We start from the raw sequence: 5,300 nt of genomic DNA on the forward strand, positions 1-5,300 counted from the left end.
CATCCCTATCTTTAAATCTTCATCTTTACCTTCAAAACTTCATCTTTACATTCAAACATTCATATTTTCCAGAATTCGATGGCAAAAACTTCCAAATCTGTGTCTCAACAGACCGCCCCTTCAACTTCCAGCCCGGCCACGGATGCGGAGGTGGCCATTCCTAAGGTGGCCCCGGATCCTCCTTTGAAGAGCTTTGTCCCCAGGGGCTGTTCCATTGAGAACGACTTCAAAGTCAAGAAGGCATCCAGTCAACAGGACCGAGGCGAGGGAATATAGAGGTAGATATGCTCCATTACTGAGGACATACTCCCCACAGTTCGGGTGGACTGCAACTGGGAGGGCAAGGAAGTGGTTGTCCCCGGGCCCAGCGAAGACATCACCAGTCATATGGAGGGGTATCTAAGTGTTTATACTTACCCCTTCACACTCGCCCCGGTGGACCCTATAATTCTCGGCTTCTGCAAAAGGTACGAGGTCTGCCTTGGGAAGATTCACCCGTCCATTTGGAAGATTGTAATCCTCCTCCGCCACTTCATCAACAACACCGAAGCACCTCGGTTCACCCTTGACCACCTGCTTTGTCTTTACAGTCCCCGAATCTTCCAAGGGGGTTGATCAAGCTCATTCGTCGAGCAAGCAAAGCTTCATTCTCGAGCATCGATGAAGATCGAGATCGAGTTTGGCAGGGGAGGTTCATTCGGGTGAAAACCGAAGACCTCATTTCCCCTGAATTCTTACCATTCCCTGAAAAATAGAACTCATCCCGTGAGTTTTCTCACCTCCCTGAGCACTCGGCATGCCTTTTATTCTTTTTCTAATTGCCTGTGTCGACCGTTGTGCAGCGGTCGCCCAAGTTCCTAATATAGTCCAAGCTTCAAGGAGTGGATCAAGGGGATCTGCAAGCAAATGTCTTACTTCGAGCACGAATGGCGCAAGTTTTCAAAGGGCAAGTGTCAGGCATGTTCCCATGGTGAGTCTTCCTCCCAAATAATTCCATTTTCATACTTAACTTTTATTTCTGCTAAGTCTTTTTCCCTTGCATAGGTTTTCCCAAAACCATCAAGCTTCGGCCGTTGGATGAGGACGAGGCCCGTCCTCGCTTGCTGAACCCTCCGCTTCGGGAAAGCCCGGGGCTGCTACAAAAGAGGAGAAAAAGAAGAAAAAAAGGAAATCCTCTGGCTCCCCGGACGCCGAGGTCAAGAATAAAAGGGTAGATGTCCGGGTCCGGAGAAGCAATAAAAAGAGTACCAAAGCTAGGGTATCGGACCTCGATTCCCTCTTCCGCCTAAGGTATTACCTTGAGGACAATGATCTAGAGTTCGTCGCTCATGGGTTGACCATCGACGAAGGAGAATAGGCGGCAACCGGAGAAGGTGGCCGAGAGGCCGATCCCCCTCTAGCACGGGAGCCAGAAGGAGAATCAAGATCCACGGTCTCCCGAGAAGCCGCCCCTAACCTGAAGGAAGTAGCTGGTGTCATCGACATCATGGAGACACCGTCTCACACAAAGTCTATGTTTGACGAGCCTCAAGCGTATAAAGGGAAATAAATAAGATGGCACGGGGCAGAGATGATGCCCTCAACATGTTTTTCGATGGGATAGACATCTTGGCCACCTGGAGGTCCCAAAAAAGGACGTTCCATCAGGAGCGGGCGACCCGAGCTCGAGCCTGAAGCTAGTGAGGCAGTCCCCTGCTCCGAGTGTGGATCCCGACCGTAAAAGAACGGCCGTGCTTACTATCCCGATGGACGTTGGGGTGTTGTCCGCTCTGATAGGTGTGGCTAGTTATCTTCGTTGCCTGGTGACCGAGGAGGACCAGGCGAAGATGAACGAAGTAGGCACATCAGGCCTCTTCAATGAGGCACAACAGGCACTGAACCGGGTAAGATGTCTACTCCTTGTTCCCTTTGTGAATCTTACTTAGTTTTGGCAAGCTCTTACAATCCTATCGTTTTGCTTTTCAGGCTTTGGTGTTCCACCATGAAAGCTTCCTTCGGTCTTGAATGGAAGTCAGCCAGCTCGAGTTCGATATCAAAGAGCAATTTCGGCAGAAGGACATGTATAAGGTTTTCAGTGAACAAAAAGATGAGGCCCTCAAAGATCTCCCAATTCTCCGAGCCGAGCTAGAAAAGGCACAGAAGGAGGCTTTGTCCGTGAAATAGGAGCATACCGAGCTGGTCAAGAAGGTATGGATTTTTTAGGTTAAAAATGAGAGGTTATGCGTAGTGACTAACGACGCAACCTCGTAGGTCCAAGAGAAGATAGACTTGATTGACCAGCTTCGTGCCGAGATGAACAAGGTCAAATCTACGGATGAGGCACTGAGGAGCAGGATGGACTGCTAGCTTCATAAAAGAAGGATACAAATGAGGAGTTAGCATCGGTCAAAGACCAGCTATTGGTGGCAAAGGACAAGTCCGAAAAGTGGTCTCGGCTAAATGACGAACTCCGGGCATAACTGGATTCATCCACCTCGAAACTGGATGCCCTTGGCCAGGAATATACTGCGCTGAAGTCCAAATTGAAGCAACCTCGATTGATTCCTCCGAAGTCGAGGAAATGTTGGCTCAGTATATAATAGATGTGGAGATAGCCGAGGTCCGCTTAAGAATGAATACCGAGTATGTAAAGCGGATGTCCCAGAGGGAGACCCTCGAGGAAGTTCACGCGTGGGTATTCGACTTGTCGGCTGATATTGAAGAAGCCAAGAGGCTTGAGGCCGAGGCAAAAGAACTTTATAAGCCGAAGGTCCCGAAGGTTCTGAAGGTTCTAAAGGTTCTGGTGCCGAGTAGAGCTCCTGTGAAGATCAAGATGAGATGCCTTAGCTATTTTTTGTTTCCTTTTTGTACATTTTCTTTATTGTTTATTTTGAGACCATTTTATCGTGCCTTTGTAAATAATTTTTGAGATACATATAAAGTTTTCCCTTTGGAAACATCGTGTTTTTAATTTCAACATCTATTTGTAATTTTTTTATTTGTGTATCGTCTTTAATGCCTTAGCATAGAATCAGATGCAATCTGGAGTATCCATTCTCCGAAAGCCTGAATGTGGCCCAATTTTGCTGATAACTCTGGATTGCTCGTGGCTTCAAATTTTCAACAAAAATCAAACGCCTTTATTTAAGTGTTTCAGTCATATGCGATGATGTTTAGCCTTACATTCTGAGTACGGACTTCGGACGTCTCCGAGCCGTTTTAGGGCGATCGTAGCCTTTCGTGATCGAGCCCTGACTAATAGGCTCGGTGCCTCCGGGGTTTGATAGCCCGGGCCATCCAATTTTTATCGTACGACAGTCGCCGAGTCGAGGTAGCCCATGGGCTTTAGGATTTAGGATCCGTTGTGAAGCATCGAAGAAGCGAAATGCGTAGTAATAAAGTATAAGGGAAGTAGAGATTCCTTTCATTGTTTTATAAGTAGGGTACATAATCGGAGGCCCATAGGCCTTATGTCGTGCCAGAGTGGGCTACATGGGTACGGTTGGTTTGACCCTTACAATGAATCCTAACTACCAAGCCTTGGCTTTTTATATCAAGTGATTGCACCTTCTAAAGATCTTAACCTAGTGGTAATGGCCCCCAGTATTTGAGGCCGAACTTGTGAGGGCTCGAATATAGTTGGTTTGGTACAAATGATCAACAACTCTAGTTTAGGGTCGACATTTGAAACTAAGGTATCACATTTTACTGTTGCCTCGTTAAAAATCTTGCTAAAAAAACCACTTCGGGAAAAAACTTGTTCAAGGGAAAAAGAGTACAACACGTACTTTTAGACCTAATAGTCATATTTGCACTCGGTCGAGCACCTGCATAAGTTAGTCCGTAATAAAATGAAATTAAAAAGGGAATTAATCTCGTACCTTAGCAGTAGTACCGCTTTAAGTGTGCCACATTCTAGTTATTCGGTAGTTGTACACCATTTCCTGACTCAAGTTTATACGAGCCTTTCCCGATTTTTTCGGCAACTCTATACAGTCCTTACCAATTCGGGCCCAGTTTCCCGTCGTTTGGGTTCCTAGTGTGTAGCGTTACTTTTATCTATTGGTATTAAGGCTTCTGCTCCATAAACTAGAGAGGACGGGGTTGCTCCGGTACGTGACTTCAAAGTTGTACGGTATGCCCACAAGACTTAGGGCAAGATTTCCTTCCACTTTCCTTTTGAATCGATTAATCTCTTTTTCAAGTTTTGGAGTATAGTTTTATTTGTCGATTCTGCTTGCCCGTTCTCACTAGGGTGGTAAGGCATTGATAATATCTTTTTGATTGTGTGGTCTTCAAAAAACTTACTTACCTTGCTGCTGACGAATTAGTTTTTGTTGTCGCAAACAATCTCGATCGGTATCCCAAATCGACATATTATATGATCATGGATGAAGTCGATGACTTCTTTCTCCCAGACCTTCTCGAATGCCTGAGCCTCGAACCATTTGGAAAAATAATCGATCATGAGTGGTATGTATTGGGCCTTACCGGGTGCCCATGGCAGGGGACCGACGATATCCATTCCCCATTTCATGAACGGCCATGGCGACAGGACCGGGTGAAGCACCTCTCCCAGTTGATGAATCATCGGGGCATGTCTTTAACACTCATTACATTTTCGTATAAAGTCTTTTGCATCCTTATCCATTTCATTCTAGTAGTAGTCGGCTCTAATTAGCTTCAGAACCATGGATTCTGGCCCTAAATGGTTCCCGCAAGTGCCCTCGTGGACCTCTCTCATGGCGTATTCGGTCTCTCCCGGACCTAAGCACCTAGCCAGTGGGCTGAAGAAGGATCTTCTGAACAATTTCCCTTCGACTAAGCTAAACCTTGCAGCTTTGGTGTGTAGGGCTTTCGATTCCTTAGGATCCGATGGCAATTTTCCTGTCTTTAGATAGTTTATGTATTTGTTTCTCTAATCCCAATTCAAACTTGTCGAGTTTACTTCGGCGTGACCTTCTTCCACCACCTAGTTCATCCGCTGCACTACTTCCCCCGAGTCGAATTTGTCAGAGTCAACGGACGACCCCAAGTTGGCCAGTGCATCGGCCTCACTATTTTGATCTCTAAGTACGTGCTGCAGAGTCCATTCCTAGAATTAGTGCAGGTTCACCTGCAATTTACCTCTGCATCCGTTCCTCTTTTACTTCGAACGTTTCGTTGACTTGATTTACAACGAGGAGGGAGTCACATCTGGCTTCGATCACTTCGGCCCCGAGGCTCTTAGCCAGTTCTAATGGACTGTCTAATTATGTTACCCGCAGGTGGTTGTAACACTATACCGAGCCCATACCTTTTTGCATTGTAGGCACCATCCG

This window comes from Nicotiana tabacum, chromosome 24 (genome assembly GCF_000715075.1).
Source record: "Nicotiana tabacum cultivar K326 chromosome 24, ASM71507v2, whole genome shotgun sequence".
NCBI classification, from domain to species: domain Eukaryota; kingdom Viridiplantae; phylum Streptophyta; class Magnoliopsida; order Solanales; family Solanaceae; genus Nicotiana; species Nicotiana tabacum.